This window comes from Pan paniscus, chromosome 5 (assembly GCF_029289425.2).
Source record: "Pan paniscus chromosome 5, NHGRI_mPanPan1-v2.0_pri, whole genome shotgun sequence".
In the NCBI taxonomy this organism is placed as follows: Eukaryota; Metazoa; Chordata; class Mammalia; order Primates; family Hominidae; genus Pan; species Pan paniscus.
The window spans coordinates 188,476,521-188,500,076 of NC_073254.2; the positions used below are offsets into that span (position 1 = coordinate 188,476,521).

The 23,556-nt window shown below is 48.5% G+C and overlaps 1 long non-coding RNA gene across 1 annotated transcript; it reads left to right on the forward strand.

Moving 5' to 3' along the window:
• The first annotated feature begins 604 nt into the window (after positions 1 to 604).
• LOC130541638 (uncharacterized) lies at positions 605 to 22,195 on the forward strand. Its single transcript, XR_008955721.2, has 5 exons — positions 605 to 742; positions 17,363 to 17,872; positions 18,163 to 18,388; positions 19,163 to 19,865; positions 20,409 to 22,195. It is a non-coding gene; the product is annotated as an uncharacterized LOC130541638 (long non-coding RNA).
• Positions 22,196 to 23,556: the final 1,361 nt, after the last annotated feature.

The following is a 23,556-nucleotide window of genomic DNA, read 5'->3' on the forward strand; positions in this document are numbered from 1 at the left end:
CCCCACAGTGCAGCACCCAGGCCAGGCCCTCAGTGTGGTGATGCAAGCATGGGGGTTTCAGGAGGTCACCAAGTCCCTGCTTGTACCGGGTCCCGGGTCTCCCACTGTGAAATGAGGCCTGGGCAGGTGGCTGTCATTGCTTGGCTTCTGCCAAGGAGACCCTGTGTGGAACTTCAGTGTATACACACATTAAAAGGGGGCAGTTCTGCAGGAAGCCTGGCTCTCCCCCAACAGCCATGGCCACTTGTTCCCAGGGTAACTTTCTGAGGAGTATGTGAGGTTTTGTGGAAGACAAAAACCAAACACAAATCCACCATATACATGTGGGGTTACAGCATCGATACATCAGTTCTCAGGCCAGCTTTCCATTCCTCAGATTCCATGTTTCTTCAACAAGTAGGTCCCAAACACGTTCTGCTGAAGAACCGTGGCCTTTGGGTGATATTCCACAGAGCCTGCTCAAAAAGAGGGCCGGGGCTAAGTTCACTTCCTCAGGCTCTGGAGTCAGCATTCTAGTTATGGAGTCAGCATTCTAATTATTCTAATTATGGTGAGACCTTCCTCTCCTCTCGGGCCTTCGCCCTTCACCCACCAAGCCCTGGTCGTTCCTCTTCAACCCCAGCATCCCCCTGGGTTCCTGTGCAGGCCTCGGCTTCCAGGAACCCTGCCTTGGAGTGTGTGGTTGGCTCTGTGACCAGCAAGCAGGAGGCCACGGCCGTCCCACCCTCAGGGCTCTCACATGGTGAGTGGCTTGGAGGACGCCCTCCATGTGGAGCTCAGGGCCACCACCCCGACGGGGCCTGCAAGGGTGGGCTTGTGCCTATCACTCATGCCTTCCCGGCTACCTCGGCCCAGTGAGAGTTGAGCACTGCGCCGAGCGCTCACAGCTGGGTCCCAGGATCCAGCTCCGCGAGGCTGCCCATTGCAGAGCAGAGGGCAGAGGGCAGAGGGCAGAGGGCAGAGGCAGCCTGGGTGGCCCAGCCACTGCCCCAACCTGAGGTCTCCCAGCAGCACCAGGTCTGGAAAATGCAAATCCCAAGAAACATAAAAGAAACCCTGAGGATCACAAAGAAAGCTGCGCTCTCGAGAAACAAATACATAAACAAAAATAAAAAGGAGAAGAGAAGCAAGTTCGGCTTAGGTAAGGAGACAAAGGAAAAAATCTTTTATTTATGATCAAACATGCAGACTCCTCTGAGAATGTGCAACACAGGCACCTTTTTCCCCTTTGCCTGCGTGTGCATCAGTTCTCATCAAGAAACAATTCTCTCTCTCCCTCTCTCTGCCCAGCCTTCCTCTCCATCCTCTCTCTCTCCCTCTCTCTGCCCAGGCTTCCTCTCCATCCTCTCTCTGCCCAGCCTTCCTCTCCATCCTCTCTCTCTCCCTCTCTCTGCCCAGCCTTCCTCTCCATCCTCTCTCTGCCCAGCCTTCCCCTCCATCCTCTCTCTCTCTCTCTGCCCAGCCTTCCTCTCCATCCTCTCTCTCTCCCTCTCTCTGCCCAGCCTTCCTCTCCATCTTCTCTCTCTCCCTCTCTCTGCCCAGCCTTCCTCTCCATCCTCTCTCTCTCCCTCTCTCTGCCCAGCCTTCCTCTCCTTCCTCTCTCTCTCCCTCTCTCTGCCCAGCATTCCCCTCCATCCTCTCTCTCTCTCTCTGCCCAGCCTTCCCTTCCATCCTCTCTCTCTGTCTCTCTGCCCAGCCTTCCCCTCCATCCTCTCTCTCTCTCTCTGCCCAGCCTTCCCTTCCATCCTCTCTCTCTGTCTCTCTGCCCAGCCTTCCCCTCCATCCTCTCTCTCTCCCTCTCTCTGCCCAGCCTTCCTCTCCATCCTCTCTCTGCCCAGCCTTCCTCTCCATCCTTTCTCTCTCCCTCTCTCTGCCCAGCGTTCCCCTCCATCCTCTCTCTCTCCCTCTCTCTGCCCAGCCTTCCTCTCCATCCTCTCTCTCTCTCTCTTCCCAGCCTTCCTCTCCATTCTCTCTCTCTCCCTCTCTCTGCCTAGCCTTCCTCTCCATCCCAACCGGAAACAGTGCACAGCAGCAAACAATGGCACTAAGGAAAAGAGTCAAACTCTTTAAAGTTTCCACAAAATACTCATTCTGTCCCCCACCCCACCTCCTATACCAGTTTTGTTGTGAATAATTAATGCTTTGGGTAGATTTTTAACCTTCTGAATCTGAGCCCTTGACCTGAGCCTTTGGAAATGAAGATGAACGTGTAACCACTGTCATGGAGAGGGCCCCTTTTCTGTAGCTGAAGGTGAGGTTCCTGGAAGCACGGGGCCCTTGTTTCACCCTCAGTGGGAAGGGGCCTTCCTGGAAGCACAGGGCCCTTGTTGTTTCACCCTCAGTGGGAAGGGGCATTCCTGGAAGCATGAGGCCCTCGTTTCAACCTCAGTGGGAAGAGGGATTCCTGGAAGCACGAGGCCCTCGTTTCACCTTCAGTGGGAATGGGGGTTCCTGGAAGCACAGGCCCTTGTCGTTTCACTCTCAGTGGGAAGGGGGATTCCTGGAAGCACAAGGCTCTCGTGGGGAAGAGGGGGCACCTGCTGCACCATCGGAGGTTTTCTTTTTCATTCTCACTCATATGAACACAACACAGGCACCTTTTCAGTGTTTGTAAACTACCCATTCTATTCCGACCATACATGCGAACGCTTCCATTACTGGGATGGTCCAGTCTATTCCAACCATACATGCGAACGTTTCCGTTACTGGGATGGTCCAGTCTATTCCAAACATACATGTGAACGCTTCCATTACTGGGATGGTCCCATCTATTCCGAACGTACATGCAAACGCTTCCATTACTGGGATGGTCCTGTCTATTCCGAACATACATGCGAACACTTCCATTACTGGGATGGTCCTGTCTCAGCTGAGCTTCACTTTGGGCAAAAGCTGACATTTCCTGGCTTTGTAAGATGGTGAGAAAGACTTAGTTAATCCCAGGGTTGGATGAATTTATGAAAAAAGAAGTGAGTGGGGGTGGTCTTAATAGATTCTACAACTTTCTGCACAGTGAGACAGATTTGCCTATTATTTTTCTGATTTTGAAGAAAAGATTAGTTCTTAAATGAAGAGGTGGTATTTTTTATATTGAAGAGTTTGAGATGCTACAGCTTTATACACACGCCCCCCCGAAAGGCAGTACAAATGCTTTACCCCTTCAACATAAACTCCGTTTCCCCGCGTAGCTCTGCGAAGATTCTCCAGGAGACTGCTTCCGGCTCAGGGACGCCAAGTGCAGCAGCCGACGCTGCAGAGGCTCTCGCGGCTGAAGGGCTCACAGGGCCAGGGGTGCCCGCCCCATCAGGACAGCACCTGAGTTATGGGGGACGATCCCCTCCATATAGAAACCAGGCAGTGCCAATATTTCGTGGTTCCTCAATTATCTACCCCCTCCCCTCTGGGCCATCCCCAAAAGCGGGCGGATCCAATCATGCGGCTCCATCCCCACTCTTGCCACTGTACCACTGCTCACTGTCTAAGGCCCCTTAGCGTGGACCCAGTTCACAATTTTACAGATGAGCTTTGGCCTTAGTACACAGGATGCTCTCCACAGGCCTGGCTGTGTGTGCTGTTACTGAAATGGAAATAACAGCTTACGGACTGAAGTTGGTTTACACTACTTGAAAAATTCAGTCAAGCTTGGAAACAAAACCTTGTCTGTTAACATGTAGACACCAAATTCAAACAATACTGGCTCCAGAGCTGAGTAAACTCAGATCCCTTCAAAGCTGCAAGGCTTTCCGCAAAAGTACATGGCTCAGAAAAAAAGAAACCCTGAATCCAATTCACACAAAAATGCGAAAGCCCCGGGGCAGCCGGCTGTCAGACTAACCTGCACCCGAAATTTTTGGATAGAGTAGATGTCTTTGGGATGTTCTAACCTGCACCCAACATTTCTGGATAGAGCAGCCTTCTTTGGGATGTTCAAAGCAACTTTCAGGAATTTTCAATCATCAGAAGCAACCCCCAAAGTGGCCGTTATCGAATGATTTTAAAAAGATACACAGTTGGGAGTGAACTGAATATTTATTACTCCTTTCATGAACTGAATCTAATCTGCTACAAACCGTTCTTCTATTTAAGGCATACTGTATATTTGAGAAGTAGGAAAAACAGTTTATCAAAGATGTAATCCAATATTCACTTAAGCAGCTGAATACAACTTGTAGCCTTGAATGACCACTGAGTGATTTTCCTACAACCAAGGCAGTGTGGGAGGGTTGGGGCGAGAAGGTGGATTTCTTTTGAATCTGAGAAGCTGTGTGGATTGAGGGCATCACACCTCAGCTATCAGATGCCCAGAATCACAGGAACACACCACCTGGTTCTTCCTTATTCCTGTGGCAGCTGCGACCGCTTCAGACGTGCACAGCACAAGCACCGCCCCTAACGTTCCCACTGTTATCTGTAAAACATAAAAGCAGAAATGCAACCTGCACATCATGGGCTTACACTCCCAGGCTCCCCAAGCCTGCACCTCAAATACAGCCTCTAATCCAACTTTCAGCCAGAAACATGGAGGTGGAGGAGGGTGAGCCCCATTTCATAGAGGAGAAAATGTAGGCTCAAAGGGTGACACAGAATTGAATCCACGGCTGGATGTCTCCAAAGTCTGTGTTAATTTTTAATAGACCATGTTGCTTCCCAATTAAATCAGAATTACTTCTAGGGAGTTGGTAATTCTCATGTCTGAGCATCAGAGTTGTTCATGTTGCATTGTTACAGTGACACACCTAAGAGATGCACAGGGAAAGCAGTGCATATACATTGGGTGTGTGTAAATTTGGACTCCACTCTATCTGCAAAAAAGGCTCCTGTAAAATACGCACACAATTGTGTCCTGAGCCCTGGGCAGTGTGTGAGGTGTAATTGATGCTGTAAAATATTTTTGATAAGGTATTCAGAGTAAGACATTCCATACAGAAAGTCCTGTTACTTTATATTAAGATTCTATAATTCATGGACTGGAGAGATGTTGCTTAAGAGCTGAACATTCTATGGAATTTAAGAGTCTTTGGGAAAGTTATTAATTTGTGAAATGCAGTGCTGTTCTGAAAAGCACAGTTCCAGTTATATACACCGAATTGTGCCTATTCTCTATTTTTTCACTGATGAATGAGGTGAGAATGATCGAAACGAGAATAACTTTTATTAGAGTTGTTGCTATTACAACTTAGTTTTGAAGTAAACGGCTGATGCTAGAAAACCTGAGCTCTGTTTCTCACCCATCGCTGGCTCATAAAGACTATCTTAGTGTTATTTGCTCAATGGGGGATTTCCTGCACTGTTTACATAACACTGCGCTTTTATGACGAGCTCTGTAATTATTTTTAGCCACCTTAATGGCTCTCAGAGGAGAGCAAAATCCTGGTGTCCATGGGACAGATGGAGGGTGAGGGCCAGGGAGGTCAGCGGCTCTCGTGCTGCCATTTCTCTGCAAGCTCAGGAAATTAGTTCCAGGGCTGGACTGCATCCAGGGATCGACATCAGCTCTCTGGGCACTGCCCTCACGCCACTGTTGCCTTGCAAAGGGAGGTTGTGAGGCTTTGATAATGCCAGAGAGATGGCTGCTGTGTCAGGGCAATAAAGGCCTGAGGCATAACTGTGGAAAGGGAGCTTTTCAACCCTCGCTGCCGGCTTCGGCTTCGGCAGAGCCACCTGATGCCAAGGAAGAGGGAATTCAGGATTCCCCCCACCCCACCATGTCACGTCACTGTGGACAGCCCTCATCCTGGAGGAAACTGGCTGCCAAGCAACCCCTGCTCCTTGCAGATGTGGGCATGCACCTAGCATTTCCATTGCTATGTAAATCCATATCACAAAGTCCACAGAGTATCCTTGGTGTCAAATATGTCAAGTTTGGAAAATGCCGTTGGGTAATGAAATCAATAAGGTAACAAATAGAAATAAAAATTTATATTGCAGCGCTTAGATCATACATTTCTAGACAACAATGTTTAAACTGGAAACCTCAAATTGTTGTTAAGTTAGAATAAGCAAACCTCACATAGTTTGTGGTTTTAGGCTAGAAATAATTGCCGCATTAGACCAACAAACAAAGAAAAACATACTTAGAAGTCCCACCAGCCTAGAGCTAAGTAGGTCCTTGAGGTGGGCTTTGACCCGCTGGCTGTTTCCTGGGGTGCCTGTGCGTCCTGGGCGGTGGTGAAACTGGCTGCCTTGGTGCCTGGGTGGGGGGGTGACTGTGTTCTTACTGACACCATCTGGAGGTCTGATGCCGAAGAGCCCTATGCCTCCCCCAGCCCCCAAAGGCCGTTGATTGGAACTGGCCTTTTGATGACTGGCGGCTTTTCCTGGGGCTTTGTGGTGGCTTTTAGAAGGATGGTTACTGACTGGTTGGAGGATTATTTTTCTCCTTGCACTAAATTTTTATGAGAAAAAGAATATACAGCAATCTTTGCTGTTCTGCAGCCCCCGCTGGTGATACCTAGGCAAACAGGATCTGGAGTGGACTGTCAGCAAACTCCAACAGACCTGCCACAGAGGGGCCTGACTGTTAGAAGGAAAACTAACAAACAGAAAGGAAGAGCATCAACATCAACAAAAAGGACATCCACTCAGAAACTCATCCAAAGGCCACCAACATCAAAGACCAAAGGTAGATAAATCCACGAAGATGGGGAGAAACCAGTGCAAAAAGGCTGAAAACTTCAAAAACCAGAATACCTCTTCTCCTCCAAAGGATCACACCTCCTCGCCAGCAAGGGAACAAAACTGGATGGAGAATGAATGTGACGAATTGACAGATGTAGGCTTCAGAAGGTGGGTAATAGCAAACTCCTCCAAGCTAAAGGAGCATGTTCTAACCCAATGCAAGGAAGCTAAGAACCTTGAAAAAAGGTTAGAGGAATTGCTAACTGGAATAACCAACTTAGAGAAGAACACAAATGACCTGATGGAGCTGAAAAACAGCACGAGAACCTCATGAAGCACACACAAGTCTCAACAGCCGAATCGATCAAGCAGAAGAAAGGATATCAGAGATTGAAGATCAACTTAATGAAATAAAGCATGAGGACAAGATTAGAATACACAGATAATTGCTTTGAAAAATAAAGCTGGTTCATTGCCACACAGGATCTAAACCTATCAATCTAATGACTTACTGAATGATTGTAAATATTTATATATGATTTCATGATTTTATTAAGTCATTTGCTCAACACACAATGAGGGCTCTCCTGTCCCAGTGGGGCAGGTCCTGAGTCCAGGTCACAGTCTCCATTGTAACTAATCCTCCACCCACAGTTGGGTTTCTGCCCCTGTCCATTTTAATGGCCCTAGACTCACAGTGCCATTTCTGCTCTGAGCCTAAGCTGCTCCTGGGCAGGACGTCCTCTCCCAACTGCGTGAGGCTGGTGCAGTGCACAGCACTTGGTAGGTGGGAAACTATTCTCATGAATGAATGAGTGAATAAAATGCGGGTGCCGTGTGGTGCCAAAGTGCACCTGTCCATGACGTATGTTTGTTGTGAACAGGAGCAGTATCCAAACATCATGAGGTCTGTGCTGTCTTAGTTCAGGGATGGGAAGTCGCTCCCACAGAAATCCAGGGGAGCTTGCATTGGCTATGACAGTGTGATGGGAACCCACGTTTCCACAGCGCAGTTCCGCTGGTATAGCTCAGCCCTGTCGGGGATGCCTACGCTTCAGGAAGACAGGAGAAGCCAGTGCCTTTCCCATCTCAGAGCCTTTCCCGTCTCGAGGACTCTCGCCCAGGGAGGGACGGGTGTGGGGGGGGCCCGGATCAGTGCAAGCCACTGTCTGGGTCGCTTACATCTCCTGGGCTTCTTTCTCTCCCAGAACCTGCTCTACCTACCTATGAAGGCTGCAGGGAGCTTCATGCAGCTCAGGAATTTTTCCAGACCAAACACAAAGGTGACAGATGAGAAGCACCTGAGGCGGCAGTTAGGGAGGACTGTGGGTTAGGAAGGACTGTCGGTTAGCAAGGACTGTGGGTTGGTTCGTGGTCTGGGAGGTGAGGGCAAGAAGCCTGGGCAGCCTGGAGGCGGCCACTGCTGAAACCACCCCAGGTCTCAGCTTCACTCAGCAAGCACTGTCTGAGGACCTCCCAGCACCCGGGCTGGGCAAGGCCCAAGAGGAACCGGTGGGCGGTGATGAGAAGCCACCTGCCACGGCTGGAGCTCTGTCTGCACAGAGGGCTTTGCTCACAGCCTGAGAATCCACGTTGGCTCTTCCACAGGACCAAGGCACAGACTCGCTGCTAAAGGGGACGGACACACCAGCCAGGAGACAAAGGCTTGTGACTTTTATGGCCAGAACATAACACAGCTTTGAGTTTTTTTTTTTCTTTCAGATTTAGAAAAGAAGGGCAATCAATGGGCCATCACTTGCCCTAACCTTTTGTTGTCTCAGAGGTAGCCTGGAGATCCCAGACATGAGGACATGGACGCATGTCCCATCCACCTCAAAATCTCACAGGTCCAGAGCTCTCCACCAAAGGCCAGGCCAACCTTCGCTCATCTCGTGGATCAGCCCCTCCTGGACCCCTCATCCAGATGGGAGCTCCCGCCAGAACACAGACTCTGGAATCCAGGAATTCCCATCCTGAGCAATAACAAAATCACCCCAAAAAAGAAGGTGGCTTCACTATGCCTTCCCTTGGAAAAGGCAGTTTGCTGACAAATGTGTGTTTTGTAGTTTTCCCTCAATACCTCACTGCTCTAAATCATCATAAAGAATTTTAATTGCTGTCAATAAGTAGTTTTGAACATGGCTTCCCAGAATGACTGTGTATTTTGACAAGTTTCAAAAAAATGCCTTACCCTTTCTGACCTTAATTTTTTCTCTATTCTTAATACCTTAAAAATAGCTATAGTTTTATTACTATTATATCAGTAGTTCTGTTATTTATCATCAGATCAAAAGCAAATGTTCTTTGGGAAGAAGTCCTTGATGCATTTATTAAGTGAAAAACTTACTTTACAATAGTTTCATCATCCAGTTCCTCATTTGTAAGTATGCTCATGCTTCAGTGTTTGAGTATTAGTACCTAGAGCAACATGGGAGCTGCTGTGTCTTCTCTGGCTAGTGAGACCACAGAGGTTTTCCTTTCCCTTCCTTCTCTCCCTTTCCATTCTCTTCTCCTCCTTCTCCTTCTCCCCCTCCTTCTTTGCTTACCTGTATTTTCTAAATCTTCTACAATGATTACATATTCTTCTGTAATAATAAAAAATCAAACTGAAGAGAATGTTTACGCTGAATTGAAAAACAGAAAAAGAGAATCAAAATATCCGGGACTTTAAGGAAGTGGCGTTTTTCTTTTAATCATGTACCTTTTCTCATTCTTTCTGTTGATCATCATCATCTTAATGTTTTGTAGTTATAACTATTTAATTGTTCAATCTCTTAGCAAACTTACAAAACTAGATTTTACCTCAAGTGACAAAGCATGACCTAAATTCTTTGAATTCTCTTTCAGTCTTTTGTGGACAAAATTGAGAGAGCAAATTAAATGGACACTCAGGGTTCTGGAGCATTGCCTTCCGATCAAACACTTTATAGTAGGCATTCGATCTTTCAATATCACCAAAGGTTTTGCCCTTTATGACCTGACATAAGACTTCCCAAACTCTCATGTGTGTCTGAGCCACCTGGGCTCTTGCTAAGATGCAGGCTCTGATTTGGAAGGTCTGGGGTGGGCCTGGGATTCTGCATTCTAACAAGGTCCTGGGTGATGCTGGCCAGTGGACCACGCATTGCTCTAACAAGAGCCCAGAGATTAGAGGTGGGCATCTTTCCATGAAAATTCCTTCTCCAGAAGGCCTAGAACGTCTTTGTTTTAGTGGAAAGCCTAGAATCATATAAAGGAAACCTGAAATATGTGTATGCTGTCATTCACTGACCTATACCTTAGAGGCTGTATGAGGGGGTGATTATTAAGGTTTGAAACCTGGAATATGTGTATGCTGTCATTCACTGACCCACACCTTAGAGGCTGTATGAGGGGGTGATCATTAAGGTTTCTAGTTTTAAATTGAGACCTGGATTTGAATGCGAGCTTGTGGGAAAGCTTGGACAGCCCTTCACCTCTGTGTCTTGATTTCTTCCAGAGTTGCTCTTGCTGATGTGCAGGGTAGAGAAGTGGAGATGGGGCAATGCCCACACAGCTGGCACAGTGCCCGCCGTGGAAGGCGCCCTCACCCAGTACCAGTGAGAACCACCACAGGCTGCTGGACACGAGCTTCTTCCTCTTGGGAGCCATGACCTTGGGCCCTTCCTCTAGTCTCACACTCAAGGCTCCAGAGCCACATGAGGTCATTTTCAGAGAGGATAACCCCTCACCAGCTGGCTCCAGGTCCTTCAGCAGGTGTGGATCCTGCTGGAGAAGGTGCTGGAGAGACACAGCTTTGGGACAGTAGGTCCTCACTGGACATCGGGGATAGGCTTTCGATGTAAGAATTATAGAAAGAGGAGAGAAACACGAAGCGTGTCTTAACAGTCAACATTTCAAACCTGGGAGGGACCTCTGACCAAGTTAGGTCAGAAGCTGCACTCCCTTACAGACTAAGAGTTTTTAAGGATTTAGGGAGGGAGAGTTTATCAGAGTCTTGGGCTGCTTCTGTGTTTCTTTGTTGTGCTTCTTTGGGAGGGAGAGTTGTGCCTTTCTGCAGCTGCAGGCATACAACCCCCCACCCCACCCCTGAGTCTGCCTTTAGCTTCCCTATCTTAGTGCACCGGAAGGGAAAGCAACGTGCTCATTAAGGCTCACTGTTTTACTGGGGCCCATTGTATGAGGGTGAAGTTCGGCCGTTACCCAAGAGACTTTCCCCCACCTCCCTTGGTGCCAGAGCTGTCTTATCTGTGTTTTACTGTCTGCTCTTTCTGGCTGCTTGTAGCTAGAAGAGAAGTGATTTCCTTGAAATGCAGGAGGTTGGAAAGGGAACTGGAACTAAAAGGGGCAGGGCTTGTCCGAGATGATGGTGCTTCTCCTGCTCTGACACTCGGAAATGGCAACTTGAGGTGAAATGACATAAAACAAAACCAATTTGCCATCGGTTAATTGATAGAAACAAGAGTTACATTCCTACAACATATTTCTGGCCAAAAAACATTATCACCATACCTCGAAACAAAGACCAAAACACTCCTCATATGAAACATGGAAATAAATGTGAGCTATACAGACATTTAAGAAAGATTGAGAAAAACAAGTAGGACAATGATTTCCCACTGACTCCAGACCAGGGTGATGGGTGGCTGGAGCCTGTGCACATCTGTAGGATGTGGGAGGAACCCAGAGGGCCCTGAGCTCCACCCAGAGAGTGGCCCCGGTGGCAATTCGATTTTTTTCACATCAACGTTACACCAAAATGACATTGAACAAAATGACATCATCTGAGGACCTGCTGCATCTACACTGCAGGCCATAGATGGGCCTTCTGGGTCTCCCTTGTCCAGCTCTGTTCCCACAAGCAGCACGATGACCAATTCCTAACATCGCGTCAGGAAGCACAAGTTTCCAAACATAAGGAAAAGCTGTGTTTCCCTCTCTCCCCCAGGGGCTGTGAAGGACATGAACGGCCAAGCTGAAAAGCACCAATCAGGAGCAGTGTGCCCCTGTTGTGATAATACAAGTTAGGGTGTGTTCAGGGCCCCCAGGTCTCACAACCACTGTCACCTCTGAATGATGAATCTGATACGTCTCCTCAACAAACAAATTGGAAATCAAAGCCATGTCTCTCTTTCTCATGGGCTTTTGAACCTTACTAATAAGGAGTATCAAGCATGATGAATGTGATTGGATGCTTTTCACTGTGTGTGATGCAAAGGGCACTTCACCAGGAATGAGAAAAATTGAGTTCAAGTGCTGGAATCAATATTAATTCAATGAGATGCTCAGCTAGATGGTTCTCTCTGGTTTCTCCACCTGTAAACCAAGGTAATAGGATCAGTTGCTTCTCTCAATCTGAAGTGTTTAAGGACAGGTTTATGGTCTTGGTTTATAAAATTAAAACAGACTTTTTAAAAAGTTTTAGTTTTTTTTTTGTTTTCTTTATGAGATGGGGTCTCACTATGTTGACCAGGCTCAACATAGTGAGACCTGCCCAGGACAGGGTCTGCCTTGTGGGATGGGCTGGGCTGCCGGGACAGGCTCCAGCCACCCATGACCCTGGCCTGGAGTCAGTGGGAAATCATTGTCCTACTTGTTTTTCTCAAGTGATCCTCCCATCTCAGACTTCCAAAGTTCTGGAATTACAAGCATGAGCTGCCATGCCCAGCCAAATCCAGACATAATTTAGAAAAGTGAAGTCTTCTCACTTTACTCGGAAGAAGCTCGTATCAGTCTGTTCTCATGATGCTATAAATAACTTTTTGAGGCTGGGTAATTTATAAAGGAAGAAGGTTTAATTGACTTACGGTTCCAAGGGCTGGGGAGCCCTCAGGAAACTTACAATCATGGCAGAAGGCATTTCTTCACAGGGTGGCAGGAGAGAGTGAGGGCTGAGTGAAGAGAAAGCCCCTTATAAAACCATCAGGTCTCCCGAGAACTCACTCACAATCACGAGAACAGCATGAGGATAACTTCCCCCATGATTAAATGTTCTCCCACTGGGTCCTTCCCATGACTACAATTCAAGATGAGATTTGGGTGGGGACACAGCCAAACCACATCAAAGCTCAAAGTTAATTTCCCCAGTGCTCTGAGATGTTCCCTTCATTTCCCCAGTGGGAGGGGAATGAAGGATGACATCTCTGTCTTAGATGCTCAGCCTTTATTTTCAGAGCATGTTTGATGGAGGGAGGGTTTGTCTACCAGAAGGCTTGATCCTGGGTGGAAGTGGGAGTGGCACCACTCACTGTCACCCACCGGAGACCCAGGAGCACCATGTTTGCTTCCTGTCCTGCAAACTTATTATCTGCTGGCCTAGAGCATAGGTGCCAAGGGGAGGACTGCTTAGTTACAAAAGGACTGAGTTCCAGAGGGAGGCACGCTTCCACCAGGAGACACAGTGATGATCCACTGAACTGGAAATTAAGATGCTACCCTGCCACTTAGGGATTCTCATGCCTCTGAGTCAACAGGCTAAGTAAGAAGAGGGTTATAGTGCTGGCTGGGTGCCTGACCCTGACTACCAGGGGGAAACTGAGCTGCTACTTTAGAGTAAAGGCAAGGAAGGTTGCGTCTGGAATACAGGAGAGCCCTTAGGGTGTCTCTTGGTATTACCATGCCTGTGATTACTGTTAATGGAAAACCACCTCAACCCAATCCAGGCAGACTACGAATGGCCCAGACCCTTCACATATGAAGATTTGGGTCACCCCGGCAAATACAGAACTGTGACCAGCTGAGGTCTTGCTGCAGGCAAATGAAACACAGAGGAAGGTCATTGTGAGTACCAGCTCTGCCCATTGGACCAGTTACAGAATCAAGGGCTGCCACTGTCGAGTGCTTCCTCTCTATTTTGCCATGAATATGTGGGTGTATCAAATATCTTTGTTTCCTTCCTTCTTTTGTCCCCTTTTTATAATAGCATGTAAGTCACAGGATATCAGGGAGATGATTAAATGCCACTAAAGGACTTTGCCTCCTCTTCTGGGGAGGGAGTTTGTGCATACTTGGTTGCATGTAGGATGGTTGTACCATTTTAGGCAAAAGTGTAGCCTTATTATTGTTTTTACCTGGAGATTGGGCATGGTGTAAGGAAATGTGTCTGGTGCCAAGTTGACATGGGATGGACTTGTGATAGTTAATTTTATGTGTTAACTTGGAGGGTGATTTTGGTGAGATTGATGTTACATTGTGAACTTTGGGTAAATCAGGTTGCCCTCTGTAATCTGGGTGGGCCTCCTGCAGTCAGCTGAAGGCCTGAACAGAACAAGGGGACGGCCTCCCCAAGCAAGAGGGGATTTTCCAGTGGACGGCCTTCAGGCTGAGCTGCACCGTGGGCTCTCCCAGGTCCCCAGCCTGCAGCACACACTGCAGGTTTTGGACTTGCCAGCCCCCATAATCCTTGTAATGAATGACCCAATTCTCTCTGTTGACATTATGTATGCATCTTACTGTTTCTGTTTTTCTGGGGAACACTGGTGTCTACCCAAGCCAGCTGACCCATCCTCATGCATTAAGTGACCAAGGACAATGAGCTCCATCCTCTTCGGAAGGATGACTTTGGGTTCTTTGCTTTCACACTCTTAATTCATGTGCTTTTCTGGCATCTGGCTTGTTTCCTACTTATTATTCCTTAGACCTGAGGAAAGCTGTTGTTCAAGCTCTCACTGACCTGCTCCATGTGCATGCAAAGACCCCTGGAGCTGCTGTCCAGGCACTGCACCCCCATCTCGCTTCTCCTGAGCAGTCAGACAGCTCAGACACAGCCCTCTACATAGAAATAGAGGCATGGCTGTAGTGCAAGTCAAGGGCCATGTATCAGTCAGGATTGAGAAATAAAAATAAAATCTTAAGCCCCCAACTAACCGAATAGATCATCTCTTGTTCAGGAGGACCACAGAGAAACCTTGAAACTGAGTTCCTGGCCATGATAGGACAGGAGATCAGACATGCCTCACTGCCATTAGGCTTCCATCCCTAAGGACTGGGTAGAAACCAGCCCTTTCAAAAGGCTCTGCCATTGATATCAATCAACTGCCTGCCACTGCCCCTCCCTTTGCAGTTTTGACAAAACCACTGACCGCTATTCCTTCCTGACAGAGACCACTGACCTCAGAGTGGCTCTGGCCAGTCTACTGAGGATGCACAGTGAGTTTTCGTGTCCTCTATTTCACTTTTTGATATCACAGGGACAAAAACTCCACCCTGGGATTATGCTAATGTGGCCATTTTTGAACATGGGACCCATAAAGGGGCATGAAACTCAATTGCACATGGATGTATTTCTTCTTTCATGAATATTCATGACTCCCCCCATAGCTTATTGAATATGTATATTTGGCCACCTTGCTCAATCAATCCCTGTCTTATTCTTCCCACCTTCTACATGTCTGTTTCTAGCTTCTGACTGGAGGCTACCCTTTCCAAGTGGTCAGAATGGCCACCTGCAGGCTACAGCCCTTTATGAGAAATAAAGCTTTCCTTTCCAAACGTATGAATATGGTCATCATTCAGTGGACAGAATCGCTCAGTTCAAAGTGATGGGAACTCATCCTGAAACAGGCTAACATGTTCAGCTTCCAGGTTAGAACCCAGGGGTGTTATGGGCTCACAGCTGAGCAGGGTCATAGATGCATCACAGAATCAGAGGAAGGGGCACAGAATCAGGGTCTTGAGCCAGCGCCACTAATGGTGCAGAGTCAGGTTCCCTCTCTCTGTCTCCCTCTCTGTCTCTCTCTCTCTGCGTCTCTCTCTGTCTCTGTCTCCCTCTGTCTCAATCTCTCCCCCATCTCTCTCTGTCTCTCTCCCCTTGTATCAATCTCTCCCTCTATCTTTGTTTCTCCCCATCTCTGCCTCTCTCTCTTTCTCCCTCTGTTTCTCTCTCCCTCTGTCTCAATTTCTACCCCATCTCTCTCTCTCCCTCTGCCTCTCTCTGTCTCTCTCCCTCTCTGTCTCTGTCTCTCTCCCTCTGCCTCTCTCTCTTTCTCTCTCCCTCTCTCTCTCTGTGTCTCTCTCCCTCTCTCTCTGTCTCTCTCTCTCTGTGTGTCTCTCCCTGTCTCTGTCTCTCTCCCTCTGCCTCTCTCTCTCTCTCCCTCTGCCTCTCTCTCTCTCCCTCTGCCTCTCTCTCTCCCTCCGCCTCTCTCTCTCTCTCCCTCTGCCTCTCTCTCTCCCTCCGCCTCTCTCTCTGTCTTTCTTCCTCTGTCTCTCTCCCTCTGTCTCAATCTCTCCCCCATCTCTCTCTCCCTCTGCCCCCTCTCTTTCTCCCTCTGTCTCTCTCTGTTTCTCTCCCTTTGTCTCAGTCTCTTCCCTATCTTTCTCTCTCCCTCTGCCTCTCTCTGTGTCTCTCTCCCTCTGTCTCTCTCTCTCTCCTTCTGCCTCTCTCTCTCTCCGTCTCTGTCTCTCTCCCTCTGCCTCTCTCTGTCTCTCTCCCTCTGTCTCTGTCTCTCTCCCTCTGTCTCTGTCTCTCTCCCTCTCTGTGTCTCTCCCTGTCTCTGTCTCTCTCTCTGTCTCTATCTCTCTCTGTCTCTGTCTCTCCCCCTGTCTCTATCTCTCTCCCTCTCTCTCTGTCTCTCTCCCTTTCTCCTCTCCCCATTCCCCATTTGTCTCTCATGCTGTCATTTTCTTCTTGGCTTCATTCTTCAGACAATTTCCACATCCCTGGATGACCCACGCAGATTAGCACGCTCTCAGGTTAGTAGCCCCAGGGAAAGACGATTCTTTTTTAATCTAGAAAACATCTGTTTAAAGAATCCTTAATTCTGCCAGGATCACAAGTTTACCTGTCGGGGTGATCTATACAGTTGTGGAGGACTCTTCCATGGTAGACGAAGGTCTAAACATGGCGGTGGTTTTAGGGGGCTGTGCTTGTTGAGGGGGGGACGGAAATGGTGAGGAAAAGAGTCCATTCAACACAGCGAGTTTGTGTCACTCAGAATCATGGTGAGGACCTGCAGGCATGCACGTGGACGCTGACCCATGGAGGGAATTGGTGTTCTCTGACCATCCCTTCAGTGCAGAACATCAGTCACAATTTAAGTTCTGTTTAAGTAAACAAATGACCTTTTCCTATGGGGCATTTTCATTTTCTAAGGGTATGAGCTCATAGCAGGGCAAATCGCTTGGTAGTTAAGACATCAGATGATGGTTCTCAGGGTGGCCCAGGCAGTAGGACAATCAGAGACTTTCAGCTGCCCAGACCCCTCCCTGGACAAGAGATGTGCATGGCGACCCCGGCCCCTCCCTGTCCATGTGACCCTCTTCTCCATGACACTGTACAAAGGAGAGAACGTCCACAGTGACCCAGCCCCCATCAAGTCACCCAAAGCTTGTGGGAAACAACCAATATGGACAGATAAAAATTGCTAAATGCAAAAGCTGCAGGGGAATGACAGCAAACACAAATAAATGAAATGAATGTCTTTAACTTAAACTACTTCTGGCCTCACTGTGTGTGCTTTATGGCTCTATGAGGTCATTTTTGTGCAAATAGGTGCCCAAAATTGGAGTGCGTTCAATTGACCACCCTTCAAATAAAAAGTGAGCATATCCTAAAATGTAGAGAAGTCAAGTCTTTTTTTTTTTTTTGAGATGGAGTCTCACTCTGTCACCCAGGCTGGAGTGCAGTGGTGTAATCTTGGCTCACTGCAGGCTCTGCCTCCCGGGTTCATGCCATTCTCCTGCCTCAGCCTCCCAAGCAGCTGGGACAACAGGCGCCCGCCACCACACCCGGCTAATTGTTTTTTTTTTTTTTTTTTGTATTTTTTAGTAGAGACGGGGTTTCACCGTGTTATCCAGGATGGTCTTGATCTCCTGACCTTGTGATCCGCCCGCCTCGGCCTCCCAAGCTGGGATTACAGGTGTGAGCCACCGCGCCCGGCGGAGAAGTCAAGTCTTTCAGGACATACCTAAAGAAGATAGCATCCGTGGTGCATGGAGCATGTGCCTCTCCAGGCATCACCATACCCACCACAGCTCATGCGTGCGGATGCCTTTGCTACCCAGGACAGCCATACGAGGAAGCCACTGGGGTCAGTCCCGTGCACAAACGGCATGTCAAGAAATTAAATGATTTCCTCAGGGCCCCGCAATTACCTTCAGCAAAGCTGAGATTCCCAGCCTTCTCTCTGCTCCGTGAGACTGACTCTGAATTGCTTTTCTGCTAGAGATGAAAACAAGAACAGAAACAGTGGAAACTAATCACATTTTTAAAAGTTTTACATAACCACTTAATTATAATATGCCTGCCCCAAAAGCACTCCTAATGTCCTAACATATGGTAACTTATTTGTTTAATTTTATAAGTATTTTCAGGGACATGGTGGGAGGGAGAGCATCAGGATAAAGAGCTAATGCATGTGAGGCTTAATACCCAGGTGATGGGTTGATCTGTGCAGTAAACCACCATGGCACACGTTTACCTGTGTAACAAACCTGTACCTCCTGCACATGTATCCCGGGACTTAAAATTAAGTTTAAAAAAATAAAGTATTTATGGAAACATGGAGCTCTTTCTCTCTCTTTTTCTACTTCATAGAGTTTTCTTTCTTTCTTTCTTTTTTTTTCTAGTACTTGTGATTTTTCTTTAAACCTCAAATATTATCGTCATGGAAGAAATACTCACAGTCCATCAAGCTTGCCTGTCAGGAGCATTTCCACCCTACAGACCAGCCAGGGAGGCAGAGTGCAGCCCAGGTCTGTGGGTCACCAGGCCTCAAATGCCATCCCAGCGCCAGTGAAAGTTTGCTGTGTTCCTTTACACTGTCCCCTGTGGGCCTGGCTTCCCTGTGAGAAGGTGAGGACTTGGCTCAGCTCCTTAAGTTCCTGTTCAGCTTCAGGTTAGGACTCTATTAAATAACAACCCGACACCTTCAGATTCCTCCTCTACCCTCCATGAGATCAGCGACTAGCACCTTGTGCATCTCATTTTAGGTGCATTTTTTTTTTTTTTTTGAGACAGAGTCTCACTCTGTTGCCAGGCTGAAGTGCGGTGGCATGATCTCGGCTCACTGCAGCCTCCGCCTCCCAGGTTCAAGCGATTTTCCTGCCTCAGCCTCCTGAGTAGCAGAGATTACAGGCACTCGCCACCACGCCCATCTAATTTTTGTGATTATAGTAGAGATGGGATTTCACCATGTTACCAGGCTGGTCTGGAACTCCTGACCTCAGGTGATCCGCCCACCTTGGCCTCCCAAAGTGCTGGAATTACAGGTGTGAGCCACCGTGCCTGGCCTTGGCTGATATCTTAACGTTCATATGGTACTTTTTCCCAGAGCCTGTCATGCCCTGCGCAGCTCCCTGACCAACTCAGATCAGATCAGGGAGGTCATTTGATCCTGTGTACACCACAGCTGACCGCGTGTGCAGCAGGACCCTTGGCATGCTCTCAGGAGCTGCAGTCCGGGAAACACAGGAAAGCTGTCGGCTGTGGTGGAGACTTCAGGCTTAGGTCCTGGGGGGATGGGTCCTCCAGTTCTCCCTCTGGGTCTCCGCGGGAACCCCGGTACTGCCTGTAAAGCCCCAGCCCTCCCCTCACTTGGCTTAAACCGCTGGGCGTTTCCTTCCACAGGTTAAAGAGCCCCAAACAAAACACGCATTGAAACCTGCCTCCACAGCCCTCTCGGGCCTGCACAGGGCTGACAGGCACCCCTGGAGCCTGTCCACCTCTGGAAGGGCAGTTGCATGGCTCTGAGCACCGACGGAAACCCCTCGACCTGGAGAGGCTGCCTGCATGGGGCCGACGTTGCACAGGCTGACCTTGTAGGGCGGTGGGTGGGGGATGCGGGGCAGGGGGCACAGCCCGGGCGCTCTTCCAGTGCTGGTTTGTCTATTTCATGTTGTCCACCCTGTCATCCACCAGTTGTTCTTTGGGTGCATTGGTAATAATATCTCCCGCATGGATGGGCTCTTCCCAGAGCCTCGTGGGTGCTGAATGAAGCCCAAGGAATGGCCTTCACCAGACACTTCGTTTTGTTTTTTCTGCTTATAAAAGGCAGGGCCCAGATAGTTTCATTTTCACAGGGACATCTGTAAGCACACACTTTGATTTACACTGGAAAGAGCCAATGGTTCTCATTTACAGAGGGTCAAGCTCCAGGAGGGAGGCAAGGGGATGCTTTGGAAAATAAAGTTCTTCCTTTTACTCCTGTGGGCCTGATGTGCTCTGTGAAGTTCGAACACTGTATCGACCATCTCAACTCTCAGGACAGCATGTGACACCTCCATCACTGGGAGCAAACTCTGTGCAGGAGCACCTGATTCTGCCAGGGCAGGTAAGGAGGTGACGCCCCGCAGAGGCAGGTGATGTCCCGTGGAGGCAGGTGATACGGAGCTCTGGGGAGACCACCAGGGTGGGGAGGGGAGAGCACCAGGAAGGGCTGCTGTGTTGAAGCTGCTCCCATGCACCCCGAAAGGGGGACGTCCACAGACAGAGAAGAGTGGGATCCCCTGACCACAGAGGCTGCCTTGGGCCGTGTCCCTTCTGGACATACAAATGCCCCATGGGCTGAGCCATGTGTATCCTACGATACCCCAGATATCCCAATAACCAGAGTCCCTGTGGGACAGCGAGTGAGGCTGAGGATGAACAAGCTTTGAAGCCTTTTTGAAAAACTACTAGCTCTCAAAACACAAAGTGCATTCAAACAAGAAGTTAATTTGTTATAACTTTTATGTTATAAAAGTGGATTTTTATGTAGGAAAAGGTAAGGATAAACTTAAATTATCCTATAATTGTGGCTCTTTACTTGGGCTCAAACACTGAAAAGAAAATGAGAATTTCCTCTTTAAATTCCCTTTTCCCCACGTCCTTCCAGGAAATTCGCTCTCAGAAGCATGTTCCACTCAAGCGGGCTTGGCCTGCGCTGTGAGTCAATGTGAAGAGGGTGTGTTGGCTTCGGCTGGTTGACCTTCAGAAGTCGGAGAAGGCCAAAGTCCCACTGAATAAACTGCAGATGAAAGAGACTCATGGGTCCTCAGAAGGAGGCATATGGCTGCTCTCGGGATCTTGACTTTTGAAATATTTGTTTAAAGCAAACACTTGCAATGGCTGTGGAAAGCCTCCCGTTTCCTCTGGACCCTCAGCCTCTCCCTCGCAGGGCAGGGCACCGGGTTCTCTCCCTCGGGGACAATGAGGCGGGAGAGGCTTTTGTTTATTCTTCAGGAGTCTCTGAGAGTTCACAGTCATGTTAAAAATTAACCTGGGGCCAGGCGCGGTGGCTCATGCCTGTAATCCCAGCACTCTGGGAGGCCAAGGCACAGGCGGGTCACCTGAGGTCAGGAGTTCAAGACCAGCTTGGCCAACATGGAGAAACCCCATCTCTACTAAAAATACAAAAATGAGTCGGGTGTAGTGATGGGTGCCTGTAGTCCCAGCTACTCAGGAGGCTGAGGCAGGAGAATCACTTGAACCCGGGAGGCGGAGGTTGCAGTGAACCGAGGTCATGCCACCGTACTCCAGCCTGGGTGACAGAGTGAGACTCTGTCTCAAAAAAAAAAAAATTAAGAAAAAGAAAAAAGAGACCAAGCATGGTGGCTCATGCCTGTAATCCCAGCACTTTGGGAGGCCGAGGCAGGCTGATCACCTGAGGTCAGGAGTTCGAGACCAGCCTGGCCAACATGGTGAAACCACGTCTCTACTAAACGTATAAAAAATTAGCTGGGTGTGGTGGCAGGCACCTGTAATCCCAGCTACTCAGGAGGCTGAGGCAGGAGAATTGCTTGAACTCGGGAGGCAGAGATTGTGGTGAGCCAAGATCATGCCACTGCACTCCAGCCTGGGCGACAGAGTGAGACTGTGTCTAAAAAAAAAAAAAAAAAAATTAGCCTGGGCTCACACCAGCCTTGGGCTCCTCTGGGCTCTCCTCAGAGTCCTTGGTCACACGGGCTGACGCTTTGCCGAGTCCTGGCCCCCAGGCCCAGAGGGACTCACCTTGCAGGAAGGGAGGGCCTCCTGATTCCGGATCCCACAGTCTGGAATCACCAGACTGGGGCAAATCCATCTTCTGCCACTAAAACTTACCAGCATCTTAAAGCCCAAAGTGCCCTTTTATCTGTATTTGCAAATACAAGCTTATTATTTTCTAGAAAGAGACTCCTTACGACGAACAAAGTGCAAAGCAGTGTCCATATTTTAATAGGCCTGAGCCTCAGGTGGGTGATGCCTGCATTTCAGGCTTAGCTCTGCCCTTGAGCTGTAAATATGCGTTCCTTGAGATTAAGATGAAAAGGAAAACCGTCTGACAAATGTGTTTGGTGGATTATGACACCATGACGCGTGGCCTCGGGTTCCTCACTTTGAAAAGTGTCCTTCAAGCAGCACAGAGCTGGCGGTTTGTCTCACGCTGGAGAAGGAATTCAGACGCAAAGCTCCCCGCAGCCTCAGAGGGGAGGCGCACCAGGCTCCTGGGTTCTCTCCGTGAAGGAAATTGACGAAGCCTTCCCGAAGGCTGATTTCTAACTGCCTGATGCTTCCAACGAGGTGGAGCTGTGGGCACAGACTCCCCTGAAAAGCTGAAGACACGCGCGGAGAGTGGGCACTGGACACTGGTTTCCAGCCCCTTAGCCTGGTGCCTTCAGAGGCCGCGCCCCACCTCGGGGCTCAGCTGGCAGCAGGAGCCGGCGTGGGACGGCACAGACGCCGGTGCTGGGGGTTGGGACGGGCGGGATACAGCCTCAAGTCTGTCTGCGGCCTGATGCCTTTCTGTGGGCTGCTGCAGACGATCACTGCCAGGTGGAAAAGAAAGCCCAAGACAAGCTCTGGTTTTTCTGCATCTCTTATTCCCAAACTGATGTATATTTAGCTTCAGAGTAGCTGAACCTCCTCCTCCGCCCCCCACCCCCCATCTCCCTGTTAGAAACAATCTGTGGGACCTGAGCACCCTCCCAGGGTCTAAGACAAGGCTCTCTGCTGAGCCACACTTTGAGAACAGTGCTGTAATTAAATACGCACGCGTATTCTTTTAAAATAACAAAATATATTTAAAAACGTATTTTTCTTACCTATTCCCTTCTACTATTTCTCTTTAGATGTGAACATAATTAAATGTAAATTTGTTTTACTCCATTTTTATTATCCAAGTGTTTTTTACTTTGTGATTCTTAAATTTCCTTAGATTTATAAAGTTGTTAAATTTTCTGTTAAATTTATAAACTATATTTATCTGGCTTGGATATTAAATATTAATACAGAGAAGCTGAACTAACTTTCTTAAGAAGAGGTGTTGGGGCCCCTAGAACTGTTAAAGTGAGAAAAAAACTGTAATAAGCAATATATTCCCCAACATTTTAAAAGTCATTAATTTAATTATGCAGACACTTTAGGTTAGTGCTGTTGGGATTCTCCTAAAGGCACCCACGTGAACCAGCGCCCCTCACCCACAGCCCACCTGTCCTCAGCTCTTTCCCTCCCCAGTCTCCAGGATTTTAAGTTGTAAATTACTTGAAACGTGTGCATTCACCACCAAGAGAAAACACAAGTGTTCCTCCTCACTTAGAATACTGTAAAGGAGGGGAAAAAATTCTAAAAACGTGAGGGATAACTGAAAAAAAAGTGATGAAACAGGCCCCAGAACGCATAACGCTGTCCAAAGTACACCGCTGGCTTCTGGCCACGTGACTCTCCCCATAGCGGTCGCAAAACTGTGGGGCTGACTTTGTTTTCCTGCGTGTTGTCTATTTTGACTTACTCACAGCTGTTCGTGGCACATGCAGACGGTCGGAGAAGAGGCCTCCGTTCCTTCCTCGCCTCCTAACCACCGGTGCCCTGACAGATCCGCCTCCAGCTCGTGAAAGGGTCAGGTGTTGGGACTTGTCTTTGGAAACCATATAGCACTTTCCACCTCAAGTGATTTTTAAAAATCTACATGACAGGCCATGTAAAAAGGCTCCTCTACTCTGGGCAGTCCCTGCCCCTGTGTGCCAAGTCCTGACATGCTGGTTGGATGAGAGGATTGCTAAACATAT